Raw genomic sequence first — 22,882 nt, 5'->3', positions numbered from 1 at the left:
CATCTATATATCACAGAATAACCGAGCAAGGAGGACTATAAAAAATAATCCAGTTCCAAAAATTGTTTACTTTCAGAATCCAGTTGATATCTTCAAGCTTCTGTAGACAGAAAATTCTTCAGAGCTTGAGTGCATGACATACAAATGGTCTCTGACGTTATTTTTCAACTTATTTTTTGACTTTATGATGGTACAAAAGTGATACATATTCAATAGAAACCATACTTTGAATTTTGATCCTTTCCAGGGATGCTATGCTATGATGGGGTGCTATTCTCCCTCTCTCTCTTTTGCTGTCTCCATGCAGGACACTGGCAGCGAGCCACAGCTCCCAGTCAGCCACACGTTCATGAGGGTAAACAACTGATACAGCCATTCTGTTTTTCATTATCAGTCCAGCATTCAATAAGATACATGAGATATTCAGCACTTTGTTATAAAACAGGCTTTGTGTTAGATAATTTTATAAATTATAAAATTTATAAGATTTATAAAAATTATAAAATTTATAAAACAGGCCAACTATGGGCCAATGTATTGTTCTGAGCATATTTAAGCTAGGCTGGGCTGAGCTATGCTGTTTAGTAGGTTATCTGTATTCAATGCATTTTTGACTTAAGATATTTTCACCTTACAATAGGTTTATTGAAATGTAACCCCATCATAAGTCAAGGAGAATCTATGCTTCAAACAGTCCTGGGCAAGAAAGAATTGAACTTTGCTCTACACCCCCACTATATTCATGCCTCCTAGTTTCTTGGCTATGTCTACTAATTCTCAATTGCAGGCTTTACTTTAGGGATGTAGTTTTCAAGATGACCCTTTTTGGGATCTTAGTGTCTTCCAATGTTGTACAGATTATGTCTAGTCTTGCCTGTTGACCACAGTCTAGCAACTAGTATCATAACCTAACATACCTCTAGCTTCCAATTTGGCTCGATTATAGATGCCTCAGAATCTTGGAAAGATGTATAATTTGTTTATTTATTTCATAAGAAGTGAGAATTAAATTGGATCTTTAATCCACAAGTCATATTTTCTTTCTTCAGTGCCATGCAATAAAGTCAGTCTCTTTGTCAGTGGAGAAGCTGCTCGTCAATACAAACTGAGCGCTTGGTGACAGGAAGAGGTACAGATGTATGAGATGAAGGAATAGTAGCTAATGAACTATTTTAGGGTATCAGTTAGCATTCAATAGTCATAATTCACTTAACAAGAATAAACTAAATCCTATACATTCGATATTGGTTTCTACCTGGATTTAGTTATTCATAGAACCTATAAAAAATTGTGACTCCATAATTATGGGGATCTTGAACTGAATAAAAGAGGAACAAGGACACATACAAACTGCTAAGGTAGAAGAAAATTGAAGAGATTAGCTGGGTTATAATTAGTATCACAAGAACAAAAATAAAGATATAAGAAAATTAACAAAACATAAAAACAAATTCAGAAAACCTTTGGTCTGAGGCCTCTTATATTAAATCAGCTCAAACTTCCACGACAACCAAGATATAAAGGTGGATGGACTGCACTATCTGTACCTTTTGGCACCTGTTGTTTGTTCCCCTTCAAGGATCTTTTAATATTCATATAAAATAGTGAGTGACCAGAGAGCACAAGGTCACTTCTCCTAAAGATCAGAGGCACACAATGTCCTCAACCTCCTTGCATAAACATGCACCCACTTATCTCCCCCAACTCCAACCACAGTTCCACCTGTTTGCCCAACCCCTTAACTTAACCAAGTTCAACTGTCTTTAGGTAACAGATTACAATCTTGTGAGGATGTCAGATTGGGATTATGTGTTTCATAAATGTTTGGTTGAGTTGACCTATAAAATGAATGCTATTTTCTTCGGAGAAAGATTTAATGCAATTTTCCTTAATGAGTTTAAAGCCATTAATGCCTTTTATTTCTTAAATCTATTTTTGCTCCTTATATTTATCTAGAAATGTATTTCCTACATATATGCTCTGAATGTACTAGCATTTCATTACTTTAACCTGTGCTTCTCTGTAGTTATGGCCCATTTTTTATGCCTAATATTGTTTATTTGGGGTTTTCTCTCTAGTTTATAAGGAAAATTGAATTGTCTATTTTGTCTTTTCAATGGACACACTTAATCTTTTTTGATAGTCTCTCCATTATATCTTTGTTTTATTCTTCAGTAATTTACTACTATTATTTTTTGAAATTATCTCCTTCTTAAGTTTGTGCTTACTTTATGTGGTAGGCAGATTTTGAAAATTGGCTTCCAAGGCTCCATGTCCTAATCTCCAGAACCTGTGAATATGATGAGATAGCTCTCCCATGATAATGTTACACTATATGGCATAGTTGAATATAAGATAAGGAGATTATCTGAATAAGTGTAATATAGTCCTATAAACCCCTTTAAAACCAGAGTTTTCTGCAGCTGGTAGTGGAAGACATAGCGATTGGAAGCATGAGGGAAATTTGATGTGCAATTGTTGAGATTGAAAGTGTGGCTAATTGTGTTCATGCAGCTGAGTTATGAGTTCTGGTCATTAGTGTGAGTGACAGTACTGTAAGGAACTTCTCATTTCCACGTATTCTTATTGGTAAGAGAGAGTAATATTTAAGTAACATTAGAAAACATATATCAAGAATGGCAGAGGTTTCCTACCACTTAAAAACCATTTTTTTCTAGACTATTGTGGAAGAAAGATAGAAACTCTGTTTTATATAAACCACTGTATTTTAGGGTCTCTTAATCACAGTACTTTGGTCTGTACCCTAATCATTACAACATAGTTAGAAATTGCCCACTTAGTCTTCTGCATTTTAACTCTCTCAATTTTCTGCTTTCTCTCTCCAATTTTCTGTTTTCTCACCTCTCTGTGCAGCATTCCATTGTCATTTTATATTGTCAGATCTGTCATCCAGTTGGCTAATTCCCTCTTCAGCTACATCTCATTGAATGTTTAATCTGTCTGTTGAATTAATCATTTCAATCACTGTGTCTTGCCATTTTAACTAGTTCTTTTGCAAATATATCCCTGTTGATTTTAATAGTATCTGTCATTATACTTTAATAGTCTCTTTTATTTATTCAAAAATATAAAATATACTGATCATATCTGATCTCATAATTAATCTCTGTAATTTGTTATTTCTGTCATCTGTTGCTCATGATTGTTAATTTTATGACTTGTTTAATAACTTTGTATTGTGAATACATGTTTCTTGGTGCTCCAGCTGTGAATATTTGTTGACATGAGATCTATGTTTAAAATATGTTATTCCAGAGAGGATAATCATTTGCCTTTGACTAATGCCTAAAGTACTAGCAATTCAGAACCAGTTTAAATTATATTTTTGGTGGGAAGGGGGTTGGGAAGCACAGAAAGTATGAAATATAAGCCTCAGAACTCGAGAGAAGTCTTATGAGTTGGAATTCTCATTAGATTTTTTTTTTTACAATAATTATTATTTAGACACAGTGCCAACAGGGGTACCAGTCCACACATTTCTCACTGTAGGGTGCATTTATGCTTTCTTTCAGTCTTCTGAGAAAGCTGGCCCTCAGTCCACCTAGATCCACATAGTTGCTCCAACTTTCCATGTGTTAGGTCATCAAGAATAAATAGAATTTCCTCAAGCAATATTGATTCTTGCTTTCTCCTGATTTGGACTTTCTTATATTTCATAAGCTCTAAAACACCTTTTTAACTTTTCTTTTAGCTCAACAATGCATTGAGAAATATACATTCAGGTGTGACTTACTAGAAGAGTCTTTCTTCTACAACTATTAACTTTCATTTCTTTCTCTTTTTTTTTTTGAGACTGAGTCTCGCTCTGTCACCCAAGCTGGAGTGCAGTGGCACAGTCTCAGCTTACTGCAGCCTCTGCCTCGCCTCCTGGGTTCAAGTGATTCTCCCGCCTCAGCCTCCCGTGTAGCTGGGATTACAGGAGCACACCACCACACCCAGCTAATTTTTGTATTTTTAGTAGAGACAGGGTTTCACCATATTGACCAGGCTGGTCTTGAACTCCTGACCTAGTGATCTGCCTGCCTCGGCCTCCCAAAGTGCTGGGATTACAGGTGTGAGCCACCACACCCAGCCTACAACTATTAACTTTTATACTTTCAGATAAGCTTTAATTTTCTTCAGAGCATACATAATTGTGTTAAATTGTCTTCTCTTTCTTAAAAATTATTTCCTATCTCTCTTCTTTAGAATGTAACTTCCTGAGACAAGAGACGTGGTAATCTCATTTACTGCTGTATCTCCAGTGCCTACGGCAATGCCTGGCACATAGAAAATGCTCAATAAAAATTCCCTAAATAAATACATTACAAGATATATGTACACACACACATATATGTATTACACACATGTGCTGTAGCCATACATACACATGTGTGCGTATAACACCTATATAATTTGGATTTGAACAATTTTTTGTTTATTAAACTGCTGGTCTAACTGGTCATAGAATACTTCAATTTTGTTGTGTGATAAGTAAAATATTAAGGTTAAAGATGCATCATACAAAATTAAGACACACTGCATTGACTGCTTGGTGAAAAGGTAAATGGGAATCCTTCAGACAAAATTGTTTATTAACATGACAGAAACATCAGATAAATACCTCCTTTTGAAATGCTGAGTTATTGTAATATACATATATAGTCACTAAATGTTAACTGTAATTTCAAGTTGTCATTCCAGTTTGCATCCTTAATGTGTCATTTCTCTGGTGGGTTTGAACGGTGCTGTATTAGAGACTGTCACTTGCAAGTTTGAGGCACCTGAAGCTACTGTACAATGACTGACATGAGCATTGAGCAGACCCTCATAGCCTCTGCCAGCAAGTCTTTATCCTGAGTAAAGGGAGCAGATTAGATAATTGGATGGTTGAGCAAGAATTCATGCATGTGTACTTGACGGACGCAAAAACATGTGTTCAAGAATGCAAATTTGAGGATGAACCTTGTTTGCTACAAGAAAAACACTAAGATTGGGGTTTGGAGACATGAGTTTTATACCTATAACTATTTAGTTATAGGTACTTCTGGACACTTCTGGACCTTGGTCAATTTATCTGTAAAATAAACGGCTGTTGTAGTAAATTTCCCTTCCAATTCTACAATTCTATTACCAAATATTTCTCAAATTTATAGGCCTCTCTGAAAATTAAACAAAAATCTTACAATAAATTATTCCTCTTCTGAGAAATTCAGTGTAAGTTGGGCCTTTGCTGGACTTTCCAACGTCTGAATTATAAGTACTACATGATGCCTGTCTCCAAGTGTTTCCCTAAATTAGTTGATAATATAACCAAAACTAGAGCTCTACATAGAAAAAAAAAACCAAAGCTTTATTCTATTACCTGGAAGGAAGGAAAGCTAAGGAGCCCTCTAGGGCACTTAGGGTTATAGCACCGTCTCTAATCTAGCCTGAGGTTCTGGGACTATGGATGATGCTTCCTAGTTGGAGCTCAGCGCTACTCACCTTCTGCTTTCTAGATCTCTTTGTCTCTTATTTTTCACTATCACTTACCTCTCTGGTTTGATTCTATTCCTTCTCCTCTTTCTTCCTCTGCCAATTATGTCCAGTCTGTACTACCTACTGAAAGATAGAGAATGACAGCATTACCTTCTTAACACATGACAATCATAGCCCTTCAAATAGTGAAGCAATACATCAGCTCTGACCTCTGTTTGCTTTTCACGAGTACAAATAACTAATACCAGAAATGAAAGAGAGCCCATCAATACTGATACCATAAACACTGAAGAAGATAGTAAGAAATACTATGAACAACCCTATGCCCACATATTTGATTATTAGCTTAAATGAAATTGACTAATTCTTTGAAAGACATCAGCTGCCAAAACTCACACAGGCTCTGTCCCCTTAACAATACTGGAAGAGGCAAACACTACATTATCAGCCTCTGCCCACTAGCTGATGGGAACAAGAGTTTGAGGTAGTACAATTCTAAGGAACCCAGGGACACTCTCTTCACAGCTTTTCACTTGTCATCTATCATGTTGGCTCAGGCTGCTTTCATGCTTAGAAATTGAGATTCTCTGTGACTGCAGCTTTGCAAACATCGGCATTATGTAGCCAATACTTGATCTTCTCATGATCTTTGTCTCATGAGATTGGACTGTGCTATCTGTACTCTTACCTGTTGATGAAGGCCATGTCATAATCAGATTGATGGGCCAAGCCCAAAACGCCATCTGTAGTAGCCTCATTCATTAAATAATAAATACTACCACCTCACTAAACAATGTGCTTCTTGGATTCCTCTTTGGGTATCATAATGTCCAACCAGATCAATTTTTGTCTACCTCCTCGTCCTCCTGAGTTTCCTTTCTATTGGCCCATCATGACAATTTCTAGGTATTGCCTATATAATGGCATGATGTCTCATATTTTAATCTACAGGCAGAGTAAGAAGCAAAAAGCAGTTTAATACCTCAGCCATTGGAGGTATGTCATAGTGGTCAAGAAGGGAGCAACACTGGAATCAGACCTGGCTTAGATACCTGTTGCTGCCCTGTACCCTCTATATAAACTTAAGCCATCATTCATTCTTTTTATTTGGTCAAGTCTAACCTGAGGATACAAATATCAAATTCATATGGATTCTGTAAAACAATTATATATAATTATATACATTTGAATATATCACAGAAACTGCCTAAATGCTCAATAAATAGAAATTAAAATAAAGCCTGACCTAACATTTGCTTCACAAATAACTACATCACCTGTCCACTACAAGCATTTTATTTGAATCAATTCTGTTCCTCCCAATATCTTTTTCCTCCTTTCTTCTATATATAGAACTTAAAAGGCTCTCGGGAACCATGTGTTGCCCTTTTGTTAAGGAAGGGGTCCCAGCTTGTTCAATGTCCCATTTTGTGTTGAGGGCAGTTATAATTAGAGCCCTGGTCTATACCCCAGGCTAAAGCATCTGGGAGGCTGGTGAGGATGGAGTGGGGCCACTGAGGGCTAGAGCCCTCTTTTCCATGCACACTAGAAGGCGGGAGTAGATCCCCCCATTCCTGTTCTTTGCTGGCCCTGATGCAAGAGAAAAGTAGGAAGTAGCAGAGAACCATAGAGGCAAGCACCTTGGTTATGTAATATCCACCAAATACAGTTCTAACATATATTAGCCAATTATATGTTTCTCAAACAGCCTGGGAAGCTTCTCAAAATATTTTTATTAACATAATCAAGTACTGTAAGAAAAACAGGTAAGCTAGAACCAACACACCTCTGACTGTAAAGTGCTGAAAATTCTAGGGTTTAGTTCAAGGCTAACCTTAACTAGGAAGCTATTTTGAATTTTAATATGAAATAATGCAAAGAGAAAGGACGAGAACTTTGGTTAAACAGCTACAATTAATAGGATGGTGAAGTCTGTGGAGAGCTGGCAGGGTGGAACTGGCTTTCATGGCTAGACACGGATAAATTGCCCAAGGTGGAATGAGTATTCTGTGGCAAACTGCCCTAGGAAGCCCAGCCTCTTTGTATCTGTCTGTGTCTGGGATCCACGCTGAGATTATCTTAATTAGAGCTAAAATGTAAAACTGCCTCCTTGATAGATTTCCTCCATGGTCCTCTTCAGTGTAGGTGGAACCAGGTATTGTTTTCAGAGGATTGAGGTCATCATTACCATCATCTTGACCAAATGTGTATCCTGACCTTAATGTAGAGAACCACCTAATATCTTCCTCACAGACTAACATGGGGGGAGGTCACATATTGGAATCTGTTAGTTTCCATATGCATGCTGAATACTATCTTAGGCCTGAGAGCCAATTTTGTCTTGTTGAGAGAACTAATGAGTTTCCTCTCTAGGAGATGGGCAGTCTAGCACTAAGTCAGCCTGGGAGTAGTTTTGGCTCTGGCTTGAAACCCAGTCCCAGGAGAGAAGTTTTTACTATGACTTATGGGCCAAGGTCTCCTCATCTCTTTCAGTTCCACTTTCACTAATATGGGTCCATCTGTCCCAGTTCTTCTCCACCTGGAAATTTCCCACCCCTACCATTCTAACTATAGAAACTGCCTTAGCTCTTACCAGCCCTTCTGGGCAACGGTTCCTGAATGCTGCCCTTAATCTTCGATTCATAAGCCACAACTTTCCAGTAAGCACCTGGACTCTCCATGTTCTTCCCACCTGGACTCTCCACCTAACCCTAGATCCCACTCCCATGACACAGTGCGCCATCTACTTGGCCAGCCGCTACCTTCAGTAGGCTGCTCAGCCTGCAGCCTGCCACCTGCCTGGACTGCTGTCTCCAGCTCTCAGCCATCCTCTTTTCACCTTTCACTTATTTTCCCCCTTCTTATCACTTTCTTTCTTTGTTCTTCTCCTGATCTTTCACCTGTCCGAAGCCCCCTCTGTCCCACTTGTCTATGGTTCACAAGTCTCTGCAGTCCAACTGGACTCTTCAAGTCAAATAATTCCTGACTCCACAAAAGTTGAATTATAGATCTTGCTGGGTTATAGTAATAGCAGTAGGGCTAAATAGGAAGCAGCAATTAGGTACACAAATGAACTAAACTTGGCTCTTAGACTGAGTCTTAGTATTTCATTGGATAACGTGGCTATGAAGAAATTAGTTACAATGAAAGGCAAATTATACCAAAAGACATTAGAGGTGAAAAATTGAAATAAAAAGTCCATGTTTCTAGCTTCCAACTCCTCTGCTCATTTCATCATTTCTTATTTGTACACAGTATGCTCTGAACCCATTTATTCTGCAGAATGATTATCGAGCTTCCTACAGCATCATCATCCACCTCAGCCCTATCTGTGGCACTATACAGAGAGGACTTCCTCACAATGAGAAAATAACACCTTTTACTCTGTGGCATACATTTCCCTCCCTTTCATTCAGTATTTGGGATCTACATGCTGAATTCAAGCCCACATACTACATTTTCCTCTTTTTTTATTCTTAAATGCTCAGCTCATCTCATGAGTGAAAAAAGAATTTTCTCTTCTGCCTCCCACATCATAATGCAGCACAAAAAGTACTCCCATCCTCCATCTGATGTCTATCTTCTTCAAGGATCTGCACCCATCTACTCCATAGAAAGACATAAAAATTTCGCTTAGCAATGAGTCATGAATTGTTCTTTAAAGGTTGGATCAAAGGAGCTTGTAAAGCCCAGGTTATTAGCGCATGTGTACAGTGTGTGTGTAAGGGAACAAGTGGATGGTTCAGATGCAAAAGTCTAGGAATGGGACCTTGACCCCTTGTTGCCGTTACTCCTGCCTAATGATGAGCATGAGTGACAATCTATAGGGTGTTGTTCTGTATAGAACCATATAATTATGTAAGTTTGAGAGAGGGTGGCATGATATAAACAAAAAGTGACAAATGTTATAGACATCAAAGTCATCTCTTAACCTTATAGTTATTATCAGCCACTTACCCCTCTTATTATCCATTTGAGCACTAGACGCTCAAATATAACCCATGGATTGAAATGTTCATGAACGCACTATTAGAATAGATCACAGGGTCCTTTGTATTTCTACTATTTCTTGTACAAATTTCTATCCCCTCTGTAACATAACCATCTGCTTATGCTTTAGTGTTTCTTATTAGGTTGTGAATAATTTGAGGGCAGGGCATGTGTTTCAATTACCTATGCAAAACAGATATCTAGAACAGTGCCTGATACCAGATAGATGCTCAATAAACAATCACTGAATGACTGAATGGAAGGATGACAAATGTGGCATTCATTGAACTCATTCTTCATGATTGGAAGATTACTTCTGGTCCAGAATGTTTTATTGATCCTGGAAGTTCTCTGTTTTTCAAGGAAAGTGTCAGCAGCAAAGGAAACCATAATTACTGAGGTTGCTAAAAACCTTGGTTCCTCCAAAGAATGCTTTGTCAACCACCATTATGTTTTCCTGGTAGGTGAGCAAGTTTAAGAGGTTTCCTGGTTCCAATAGGAAAATTGACTTGAAAACTGAGAGGAAGACGGCTCCACTAATTGCTTTGTCATCCCTGCTAGTTGGTGACTTTGAATGAAATAACATTTTAATTTCTTGAACACCTACTCCCTTTAGACACTTGCTAAGCACTTTATATATAAGAACCAATTTAATTTTCTCCTAAACACGGCCAAATAAATATAATTATGCCTGTTTTGTAAGATGATGGAATTGAGGTACAGAGAGATTTGAATAAATTGCTCACAATCATACAGCTAGTAAATGATGGACCCAGATTTTTTATTTTCATTTTGTTAGAGACAAGTTCTCACTCTGTTATCCAGGCTGGAGTAAAGTGGTGTGATTGTGGTTCAGTATAGCCTCAAGCTCCTGAACTCAAACGATCCTTCTGCCTCAGGCTTCTGAGTGTATGGGACTACAGTCGTGGACCACCACACCAGGACCACTGCTTTCTATTTTTTGTAGAGATGGGGGTCTTGCTAAGTTTCCCAGGCAGGTCTCGAACTCCCAAACTCAAGCGATGCTCCCACCTTGTCCTCCCAAAGTGGTAGGACTACAGATGTGTGCCACTGCACCAGGCCTCAGATTTTTTTTTTAATGGCCCACATTTACCAAACCCTTTTCTCGGGGATTAGACAAAAAGTTTTGAATGACTGTCAGTGTAAACACATTGCCTGCTAATGATCTATGATCTTATTTTAAATGGAAAATATTTTCTTTTGACCCAAATAATTAAATGCAAAGTATTTGCTGTGATGAAAGTCTTGGAATCCACAATAAAAATATTTGTACCTACCAGTCGTGACTGAGCATGGGATGACTAATGGGTTACAATCAGAGTTGGGAAGGTGGGTCATTATGATGTCATCGGGCGTGTGATAATATAGATCAGGCCTGCACTCTCAGGATTTGGAGATAGCCTGGTAGAAATGACAACCATAATGTTAATACTCACGTATGTATTACATGGCTTGTTTGTTCTTTCACTTAATATTTTCAGAGCACCTACCTATTACAGGCACTGTGTAAGTTGCTAAGGATACAGACATTAATGTTTTATTCATTCAATCTCCTCAGTGTTTCTTTAATAATTTCTTTGCATCCTACACCCACTGTTTCTAACATGGCCTGGGTCCTTAGTTATTCTTTCCCAGATAAAATTCTCCTGAATTGCCTCTCACAACCTCCTCACTGGTCTCCCAACCTCTAGTCTGTGTCCTTTCCAATTTCATTTCTGACTAATGTCAAGAGTTATTGGAGGCTCTTTGGTTAATATTCTTAACCCGTAACATGGCACACAGGTTTCTCTTAATGGCATCCTTATCTCCAAGACCCTCCTGAAACCTTTGTTAGCTAGTTTGGTCGACTCCCTCTTTGCTCATATACCCATTCCCCTCTGATACTATGTGAAGCTGGATTTAAACTGTTAGTTAATTGTCAGTTTCCTAACTACCCTACGATCTTTTCAAGAAAAGGGATTTGAATACATACATTTTGTCTCCACAGCACTTCTCACAAAACTGGGACAACTAACTGTTTATCCAACATCTGCTGGCTAAATAAAGACATGATCTTCACCTTTTGGGATTGTTAATTTAAAATGGTTCCATAAGAGCAATGCAAAGACAGAGATATTTGGCAGCACTGCAGCTGGTGATTTATATGGCTTTTCACAACGTGTTATTTTGGGTGAGTGATCATTTTAATGATCTTGTTTCAAATGGTCACACTCTACGTCCATCAGGACATTCTAGCCTTTTGCACAAAGACTTAGATGTACAAACATGCAGGATTCATAGCAATTAACTCCTACCCTCATTCTTTAATCTGTTCTCTTTCCTGCCTTTGTTGCTGTCCCTTACCCCTCCCCACTTTCTCTTTGTCATCTTTTTTCTTGTCCTGGATAGGATTACTTGACTATTTGATTATTACAATAGAGTTTTCTAAAGATTCACCATCAGAATGATTTAACTGATATTTAAACATATTATTAAGGAAGTAGGATGTTGCTTGAAGGTCATAGTTTGTATTTGAAGTTTAAAGGTTTTCATAATGTTTAGTAAAGGTATCATAAATGCCATCTCTCCAAAACTAGTATTCCCATAGTCAATGACAATTGGATTTATTCAGGACTTAGATTTATTTAGCTTTGCCTTGTAATATTTGTCAAAAAAGATTGCAGTTTCCAGGAAGCTCTTGTTTTGCACACTTACTTCTTTGGCTAACCTTTTCAGGCACCTGAGACCTGTGAGGATAGTCTGTGTGAGGTGCTGCATGTCCTCATGTTCCTTCTCAGATAGAACGGAGGCACCCACCGGACCATAGCTTCCCATTTTCTCAAAGGCAAACATCTATATCACAGGTGTGATCTGGGGTTTAAAGTGGGAGAAGTTTGGTGGGGCAAAGTTGATTTATTAGTCTAAACCCAACTAAATAGTAGACTAAACTCTCTCCATGGAAGGGCCATTTGAACGAATTATCAATCATACGTGGGGTCATGAACTAAAACTTCTCACTAAATTAGGTTTGCTCTATACACAACATATTCCAAAGGCTACTGTCTGTATTATGTCCTACAGGTATCAAGGTATGGATGCTTAAATCAGCTGCAGGAAGTAAGAAAGAAGAAAAAAGGAGTGATAAAGATAAAAAAAAATCAACCTTGGTCCTTCCACCAAGACCCATTAATTTCCATATCATCATCTGCATAAGAGGGAAGATTCCTACATGACCAGGTTACTGCAAGGATGTGAATTTTGAATATTAAAATATTATATACAATTGGAAATAACTGAAATCTACCAATGTTTTTACAATCCATCATATTTACAAAAACAAATCCATCAAGACATCCAATAAATTAGTCTTGATGAGATTTGTAATGAGGCATTAAAGATAAGCTAAGTAAACTGTTAGAAACTTAGAAAAATATATTGTAGCATAACATATCTAATCTTAGCTCATATTTTATGCAAATAATTAGACAATAAAAATTTAAAATAAACAAGAAATTTAAATCTTAAGAGAAACTAGACAAAACAAATTTAATATTTTTGATTACCTAGCAAAGTTCAAAGCCATTATACTCAGTAGAAATTACAGTAGCTGGAAAGAAAATACTTTTTTTCCTTGTTACTCAAATCTATTGATTCTGTTTTAGTCACCAGTGAAAATTAAAGATTTTAGTATAAATGAAGTCATATTTAGCTTTGTAAAATTCCAGGGCAGTGTGGAGTTTAATATACTCTCTGCCTTCTGGAGAAAACTGCTAATTACAGGAGCTAATAGAAGAAAAAATAATTATTCCTATTGTTTCAGTTGTGCACCCACAGATATCATTTCACATAACAGTCACAACTGTTGATAAGATTCCTAAACAGATCACAGAGGATCACTTGTGAGCAAATATTCTCATCTCTTTACAAAGGTCAAAGATATTTTCTTTTTGTAACTGGATGGACTTGCATAAGGTAATGAGCTTCATCCAGTGATAGCAAATGGCTGCAATTACAATTTGTGTTAGGGCAGCGTCTGCCCCAAATGTCATGGGTCTATATTGGACACACTGACACTAGATGAGTAAGACTACTCTGAGATGGAATGAGAGCACTCCATATGTCGCTGGAAGAGAACAAAGAGACAGCATAGGGGGTATGACCACAATCCCTCTCCCAGCAAGTCACTATCTTCAGGAAAGTCTCTGCTCCTGATGCCTTACCTTCCAAACCCCACTGTATACATGGACATCCCTTTCACAAAGGGTGACATTAGCTTCATACTATGTCTCTAGCTCAAAGACAATACCACCAATGACAACAGAGACCTAGAATCTTGCTACAACACAACCCCTGTTCTCTACAAATAAAACTTGGGGTTGTGAGAACTTTAAAATGTGTGTGTCCTGTGTGCGTGTTTGAGAATGGCTCAAGCATCTCCTTTCTGTGCATGCCTTTCTGACCCCATGGGCAGCTTCAAACCTCCATCATTCACATTCAAACCCACTGAAAACTTCTAAAGGTTTAGAAGTTATTTTCAGCACCCTGAGGTACAAACCTCTCTAATCAACAAATCTGGACTTACATCTGAGGATAGCAGACATCCTCAAGAGATTTTACAATGTTTTGCTCCCAACTGAGCTGAAGATATAAGAATATCACAATCTTTTTCAATTTCTGTCTCTCTGTGCTTGTATGTATTTTCAATACAACTTCTTCACTTCCATTGCAGACTATAATGAAAGACAAAATATATGCTGCAGTTGGGGTGGAGAAATTGAAGGAGAGAAACACAGGTGAATCTAGAAATTTGAGAAAATGTCTAAATAGAACACTAATTTTTGCAGGCCTAGGGTTTCTGCTAAATCAGAAGAGGTAACATATGCATATGGAAAAGGAAAGTGATCTTAAGAGAAGAACATGAATGGTCTTGTCCTTGGACTAGACATTCAGAGAGGAGCCCTGTGCCAGAGATCTCCAAGCCCACCCCCAGGTCTGGTAATTTGCTAGAAGGATTTGTAGGGTTCAACCATCATTATACTCACAGCTAAGATGTATTACAGTGAAAGGATACTGTATTAGTCCATTTTCACACTGCTGATTAAGATATAGCCAAGACTGGGTAATTTACAAAAGAAAGAAGTTTATTGGACTTATAGTTCCATGTGGCTGGAGAGGTCTCACATTCATGGTGGCAGGTGAAAGGCAAAGAGGAGCAAGTCATGTCTTACATGGATGGCAGTAGGCAATGAAAAAGCTTGTACAGGGAAACTCCCGTTTTTAATACCATCAGATCTTATGAGACTCATTTACTATTACCTATCACAAGAACAGCGCAGGAAAGACCCGCTCCTGTAATTCAATCACCTCCCACCAGGTTCCTCCCATGACACTTGGGAATTGTGGGAGTTACAATTCAAGATGAGATTTGGATGGGGACACAGCCAAACTATATCATATATGAAGCAAGCACAGCAATGGGAAAAGACACTTGTGCTGAAAGCACTAGCTTCAAACAGTCTATGCCAGTGGAAGTCACACAGGACTTAATTCACCAGCAATGAGCTGTGGCAACACAAAAGAAGTGTTGTCTATCAAGGAAGTACATTACAGACTCAGTGTCCAAGCTTTATACTGCGGGGTGTTCACATAGACACCTTCTGCATAGCATATTTAAAAATGCCAGGTGCACAGAAACAAAGCAGGTATACAATATAAAGAAATTGTTTGTACAGTTTCTGCACAGTGAGCCACTCTGACCATTCAGGAAATGTTTAATATCAGTGTGAGCAACTATTTACCAGTCAAGTTCCCAGACACAAGTCAGTCAAAGATGGACCTTGTAAGAAGGCCTTTCTAAGGAGAGGCAGTCTCAGGCCAGCTGCATTCACTCTTTTCTGCTCAGCCCCCTAGCTCCTGAGCTGCTTTTTTCCCATACTGTGTGCAGAGCTTTAAGGAGACCTCATCTCTACATAGTTTACTATTCACATTTCAAAAATATTCACATTTACTATTCAGATATATTCACATTTGGAAAATACATTTCCCATTCTTTATTCAATTGCTTTAAGGAAAGCAGGATTAGGGAATCATGAAAGAGTTGGTGTTCATAACAGAAGATTCTCTTAAGACAATTTTGGCACTTCTGAGATTTCAGGTATAATTTGAAAGCTTTTGAGACATTTTGTTTTAACTTTGGGAAAATTTACTAAAACTCTCAGTTCAACGTAGAATTCCAGGGGGCTCCAAGGAGTTTTAACAATTTGGACTCAGCTTTCCAGACTTCCTGTTTTATATGGTTTGAGTTCTTCCCATGATAATCTATGGCAGAGCACAGAAGACTCCATGTAGCCACCTTGACTGGGCACCCTTATTTTTTCCACTAACATTTTGGGCTCCAGGAGTCAGAAGATAATGCAGTCAGGCACAAGGCTCTAGTGTCATCAGCACAACTTCCAGTTTCTTCTCCCAAAGAGGAATTGAACAATTTTGGCCATATTCCTCCCTCTCACCTGGCATGTATCTGTCTAAACGCCATTTTATCTTTTTCTAAACTAACGTTATGGTTAAAGACTCATTTTGAGAACTGGTCCCTGATTTCTGACTGCAAGTTTCCTACTTCCTCTGAACGTCCTGCCTCCCTTCTCTGTGCCTCAAGTAGGACATGTAAGACAAGTCACTTTATGTGATCACCATTTTGGTATATGCATTCAATTCCTACGTAAATGTGAAATTCTGCATGACAGAGCCTCTTCAGATATGCAACAACATGCCCTCTGAGAAAACTACATTATACGTATCACTTAAGCAAGAGAAAGAGAAAAACAAAGTCAAAATAGGCTTGAGCAAGCAGGCACCAGGAAAGGGTGGGTGGAAACTACCCACTCATCCATGAATTAGAGCTTGGAGTTGGAAAATAGAGGAATGATGTACAGATTAACATAGCGAGAGATGTCTTTTCTGGGGGAAGCTGGAAATCCAACTCTGTAAGCAAAAATTGAGATCAATACTAACAAAATTATTTAAGGAGTCAAGATGGGAAAAATTACATTTCAGTATTTCCCAACTGATCTATGAAACATAGTCTTGTTTTGTGTCAGTCAAAGAAAAAAAAAGAAAAATATTCATTTCCAAATAAGTTTGAGAAATATTGCATACTATATGCCATTCTTACAGATATCCCATCTGTAAGAATGGAATGTAGTGTGCAATATTGTAAGGAATTATCATTTTAAAAGCATCCAGAAGACCTGTAGTAAAGGTCAAATTTATTTGATTAGAAATGCACCATCTTATTTTTTAAAAACTTCTGTATTTTGTCTTTTATTAGCACAGATTTAGGTTCTATGGAACATAGTTTGGGAAACAGTGTTATCCACGCATTCTTAAAATCAGTGTTTTATTATCCTTGGTCTCTGTGAAACGTCAATCTATCAGCTGATTTCTGCCCCTACAATTTCATGAGACTTGCCTCAGACTCATAGTTATTGCCTAATATGTTGCTTCATGAGTTAAATAGGACCTAATATCATCAGTGTAGTTGCATTAAAAAGTCAGGCTGTATACTTGACAATCTGAGTATAAAATGGGAAAAACCCAACCCTAAGAAAGAAAAAGAATAGATTTATTTCATAATAAAGTCTATTCGAGGGCTAGAAAGCCTTATATTGTCAAAACCACTCACAGGTGATTAAGTGAGAGAATATTGCGTCTACTTTCTCAGATGCTGCTGGTCCCAGGTTTTAAAACCACAGTCTGACCCAGGATCCTTTCCCCAGCTTTGTGATTCATTTGCTGTGAAACCAAGTGCAAGTTACTTGATTTTACTATCTTTGGTTTTCTGATCTATAAATGAGGGTAGCAGTGCACACCCATCACAGGCATGGGAAGGAAATTAACATAAATGACTTCGACCTCTTTGCAAATATGAAATCCTGGAGATCTGTGCTAAAAAGACTAACTCTGTCTTCATGCTCCATTTCCTTTTCTCACTCCCTCAGGGAGACTTATGCTTGTCTCAGGGCAGTGGAAAAAAAAAGTCACTATACAGAAAGGTCAGTGTGTGTGGCCAACCAAACGTGATATCCAGCTAGAAGTCCAGCTTATTCTAACTGAGCATTAAGTAGAAACAAGGTCTCTCAGATGGCTGTTCCTGCGTCTGATCTCTCAAATAACTATTCACTTTTCTACAGATTTCAATTAGGTTTCAAAGTTTGTCTGCAGTGATGATAATTTCTGTCATCTCAACACCTTTGTGACATGAGTAGAACCAGCATTAGATTTGAACAGGTTATTATTTGTTTTTCAGATAAGAAAAAGTGAACCCAGAGGAATTAAAGGAATTGATCAGTAACACAGAGTACTAGCCTTAGACTTGGCTTCTGAAAAAGAGACACTATATAATGTACCTCACCCTAAGTTGTCCTACAGTGGCCTCATTCAGGATCAGAGCTTAACCATCAGGACACCTGGGTGAGGGGAAGATAAATCATTGTTCCTCCAGCATCCAAAAATATATCCAATTCCCCATTCTTCATGGCCATGTGGAAGAAAGGTAGGTCTCACAACCCTAAGCTGTCAAACTCAGAACCAAATGGAAGTCTTTTGAAAGCTTTAGTAGAATCACAGAATCTCATATTTGAAAAGGAGCTCAAAGGTTATCTATACAGCTTTCAGGCCAATGAATTCTGTATGGTACCTTGTTGCTTACTCAGTCTTTGTTCTGCTCTGTCAACATTTTCTCCATCTCACCATCAACCACCAGAGTTGTCTCACAGCTGTGCATGCCTAACCCTCTCTATAGGCAGAGTGGTTTATAAAAGTATGAGTTATTTCACTCAGGATAATGAACCCCAGCTCCAACCATGTTGCTGTGAAGACATGATTTCATTATTTTTTATGGCTACATAGTATTCCATGGTGAATATAAATGTCACATTTTCTTTAACCAATTAATTATTGATGGACACTTAGATTGAGTTTATGACTTTGCTCTTATAAATAGTGCTGTGATAAACATAAAAGGACAGGTGTCTTTTTGATGAAATTTTTCATTTTCCTTTGGGTGGGTAGCCAATAGTAGGATTTCTAGGTCAAATGATTCTTCTATTTTCAGTTCTTTAAGAAATGGGTACATATCCACATGAAGATGGAAGTAATAAACATTGAAGACTCTAAAAGGAGGGAGAGAGGACAGGGTGTGAGGGTGGAAAAACCACCTATGAGGTACCATATTCACTGTTTGGGAGGTAGATTCGTGAGAAGCCCAAACTTCACCATTATGCAATACAACCATGTAACAGAGAAAAAAGCCTAGAATAATTTTTTTAAGTATGAGTTTTATTTTTCTGTCTCTGTATTCCCAGGAACCAGTCAAAATCTGTTCCAGAAGATGTGTCAACAAATAATTTGACAGCATCTCTTTTCTCCCAAACTAGAGCAATTAAATAGTCTTTTATTCTTTTTCCTACTTTCACCTAATTGTTTCCCTTAGTACAGCCTTTTTTAATCCACAAAGCAAACAAAATGATTTTATAAAGTGCAAAGCAGAATATGTTGAAACCTACATATTTCTTAGAATATACTAATGTAAAATTTAAGCTCGTTACCATTATCTACAAGTGATAGATTTTCCAGCTGATGTTACCTTTTATTCTTGGAGTCCTCCCACCCTCCCCCATCACTTGTGATGATCAAATAAGGGAGGTCGACTTTTGCAGATAGAACACACTACCCTTAAGCCAACCAATGGGCCTTACATTTATGGTTCCTTCTGCCTGAAATTCTCTTTCCCTGCATTATGACATAGCTGGATTCTTCCACCATTCAGATCTTTGGTTTAACCCATTTATGCCTAGTGTTCCACTATTGGAACACTAAACTTGTGGGAGTTATTTATATCCTACTGCTCAAAGTCATCGCCAAGGTCTGATTTTTCACAAACAAAAAATTTCAACCTCCAGCATAAATGTGTTAATGTTCATTTCCCTAGAGGAGTCTTCCCTGACCACTAGCTTACATGACTTGTCCACAAATGCCTTATCACACTCTGTTATCTTAGCTTGCTTTATTTCAGTGAAGTAAACTTATTTTTGCATTAGTTTACCTGTTTATTGTATATTTTTCACAATCAGAGAAAAACCTGGTAAGAACAGGATTTTGCCTGCTCATTCACCAACCTCTCAATCCAGACCTTAAAAACAACTCTCAGTGTATAGTGAGTAGATGATCATTTACTCTCTTCTGAAATAATGACTAAAGGAATGAATAATCCATTCAATGCTCAAATCCCTCTCAAACATACTTATTGATATCTTAACCAAGTGCTACCCTATTTTTCCATAAGGAGAAGCAGTGATAAAGAATTCAGTAGTTTTCCATTTTTTTACACAAGTTTTCCCTCATTTAGTGTATGTTTTCTTTCCAATGTGTTCTTCGTATTGATGAACATCCCCACCCGTTGTAAAGACACAAAGCAAGTCTACTCCCTTTTTCACATCATGGTTCTTTGATTATTGCCTTTTGAATCTCTTGTACAGGATCTTTTATGCAGGCTAAGAATACAAGGCCGATCCTCCATTTTATATTTTGTACTTTTAAATTTCCCTAACTTTTTCCTTATGAATATATTCATATATATAATATATATACATGTCTCATACATTTTTCATCACATCTATAATTTTACTAGTACACAGTAGATAATATGTGTGTGTATGTTTGTGTGTGTGTGCATGTGTATATTTGATGCCACCTGTTTTAGTCTGTTGTCACACTGCTGACAAAGACATACCTGAGACTGGGTGATTTATAAAGAAAAAGAGCACAGTTCCACATAGCTGGGGAGGCCTCACAATCATGGCAGAAGGTAAAAGGCACATCTTACTTGGCAGCAGACAAGAGAACTTGTGCAGGGGAACTCCCCTTTATAAAACCATCAGATCTCATGAGAATTATTCACTATCACGAGAATAGCACATGAAGACCTGCCCCCATGATTCAATTACCTCCCACGGGGTCCCTCCCACAACACATGGGAAATATAGGAGCTACAATTCAAGATGAGAGTTGGGTGGGGACACAGCCATGATATGGCTGTGAAAAGTTTATATCACATAAACTTTCGTGGCAGCTACATCATACCAATAATTTACACTGTTTACAAACCAAAAACAAAACCCAAAAAAATCCCCAAACCATTTTTACAGAACTACAGCAAGTCATGTGTGGTGGCCAGGCTCCAATGCAGGCCCAAGGATCCCTTCTGGCTTCAAGCCATCCTGTAGCTTCCTGCTACATTGCATGATGACTGGGTTGGTCTATGTGATGTAGAACACAACACAAGTGAAAGCTTATCACTTCTGAGGCTGGGTTATAAGTGATATCTGCTATGCTCCCTCTTGACATAGCAGAAGTCAGCTGCTATGTCATGAGGACATACCATCTTAATAGAAAAGCCCAAACAATGAGAAACAGGGCCTCTCATCACCAAGAGCCATGTGAATGAGTCATCTGAGCAACAACATCTTTAGCCCCCGTTAAGCCTTGAATATAACTTTAGAAAGCAGAACCACCAAACTACTCTACTCTCAGAAACTGTGTGAGAATATAAATCTTCATGTTTTAAGCTGCTAGTTTTAGACTAAATTTGTTATACAGTGATGGATAACTAATAAATCATGCCTCCCCCATCCCATATTCATAGAATTAGATTTTTCAGATCTAAATTTTTATTTTCATATATTCTTAGTAATATCACATCATTACATTTGGTTCTTTTCATTCCACTTAGGATTTTTAAATAAATAATTAAATAATGAACAAAACTGATGATGATTTACACAATATCATCCGACAATTTGGAAAGTCTGTTACCTTTCAAGTTAGTATTGCCACTCAAATTACTGATAAAAATGCTAAAATGGAAAAAAGTATTCAACAGCATCCTGCTGGCCTTTAGCAATCTCTCTAGTTCATAATTTTCTAAGCTCATTTCAAACATACATTTTACCAGCTAATAATTTACTTTTTTCTTTGTAGCCACACAATGTCTCTACACTTAATCTACAAAGAAATGAAAATACTTGTGTTATGTCTGTTGCGTTTTCTTGAATTATAAGCCTTAGCATTAAGTTAAAAAGGAAAAAAAAATACTTCAATTTGGACATGACTGCTGCTTAGCCCATTTTGGCTTCTGGAAGTATTTTTTCTATTCTAGGGGCTCAAAGGCCATTGTCTTCTACAGTTTTAAAATAATGCCATAAGTTGGGCAAGGACTTCATGACTAAAACACCAAAAGCAATGGCAACAAAAGCCAAAATTGACAAATAGGATCTAATTTAACTAAAGAGCTTCTGCATAGCAAAAGAAACTACCATCAGAGTGAACAGGCAACCTACAGAATGGGAGAAAATTTTTACAATCTACCCATCTGACAAAGGGCTAATATCCAGAATCTACAAAGAACTTAAACAAATTTACAAGAAAAAATCAAACATCCCCATCAAAAAGTGGGCGAAGGATATGAACAGACACTTCTGAAAGGAAGACATTTATGCAGCCAACAGACACATGAAAAAATGCTCATCATCACTGGCCATCAGAGAAATGCAAATCAAAACCACAGTGAGATACCATCTCACACCAGTTAGAATGGCGATCATTAAAAAGTCAGGAAACAACAGGTGCTGGAGAGGATGTGGAGAAATAGAAACACTTTTACACTGTTGGTGGGACTGTAAACTAGTTCAACCATTGTAGAAGACAGTGTGGCGATTCCTCAAGGATCTAGGACTAGAAATACCATTTGACCCAGCCATCCCTTTACTGGGCATATACCCAAAGGATTATAAATCATGCTGCTGTAAAGACACATGCACATATATGTTTACTGTGGCACTATTCACAATAGCAAAGACTTGGAACCAACCCAGATGTCCATCAATGATAGACTGGATTAAGAAAATGTGGCACATACATGCCATGGAATACTATGCAGCCATAAAAAAGGATGAGTTCACGTCCTTTATAGAGACATGGATGAAGCTGGAAACCATCATTCTGAGCAAACTATCGCAAGGACAGAAAACCAAACACCACATGTTCTCACTCATAGGTGGGAATTGAACAATGAGAACACATGGACACACGGTAGGTAATATCACACACTGGGGCCTGCTGGGAGGTTGGTGGCGGGGGGAGGGATAACATTAGGAGATATACCTAATATAGCTGATGAGTTAACGGGTACAGCACACCAACATGGCACATGTATACATATCTAACAAACCTGCACGTTGTGCACATGTACCCTAGAACTTATAGTAAAATTAAAAATAAATAAATAAAATAAAATAATGCCATGAGTTGGCATAAAGCTCATCTGCTTCTCCTTTTAAATGAATATGAAAATGGC

General features: G+C 37.8%; 2 long non-coding RNA genes across 28 annotated transcripts in view; one reads left to right on the top strand and one right to left on the bottom strand.

The window, feature by feature from the left end:
- Positions 1-22,882, bottom strand: part of LOC129057743 (uncharacterized) — a 388,559-nt gene that overhangs the window by 212,924 nt on the left and 152,753 nt on the right. For 10 of the 24 annotated variants that reach the window (XR_010136337.1, XR_010136329.1, XR_010136332.1 and 7 more), the window contains 2 exons: positions 10,770-10,893; positions 4,863-5,604 (listed from right to left, as the gene is read on the bottom strand). This is a non-coding gene — a long non-coding RNA (uncharacterized LOC129057743). The other 14 variants (XR_010136330.1, XR_010136333.1, XR_010136335.1 and 11 more) reach the window with 4 other exon arrangements.
- LOC129057742 (uncharacterized) overlaps positions 1-22,882 on the top strand; it is a 32,673-nt gene that overhangs the window by 9,416 nt on the left and 375 nt on the right. The window contains exons 1-6 of one of the 4 annotated variants that reach the window (XR_008522482.1): positions 10,817-10,928; positions 11,480-11,662; positions 12,208-12,335; positions 12,553-12,708; positions 17,777-18,022; positions 21,508-22,617. This is a non-coding gene — a long non-coding RNA (uncharacterized LOC129057742). Of the gene's footprint in view, positions 1-10,816; positions 10,929-11,479; positions 11,663-12,207; positions 12,336-12,552; positions 12,709-14,200; positions 14,265-17,776; positions 18,023-21,507; positions 22,618-22,882 lie in introns of those variants that run through there. The other 3 variants (XR_008522486.1, XR_010136327.1, XR_008522485.1) reach the window with 3 other exon arrangements.

Source organism: Pongo abelii, chromosome 12, assembly GCF_028885655.2.
Source record: "Pongo abelii isolate AG06213 chromosome 12, NHGRI_mPonAbe1-v2.0_pri, whole genome shotgun sequence".
Lineage (NCBI taxonomy): Eukaryota > Metazoa > Chordata > Mammalia > Primates > Hominidae > Pongo > Pongo abelii.
Note: the sequence above shows the minus strand (reverse complement) of the source record. Positions and strands in the feature narration are given on the sequence as shown.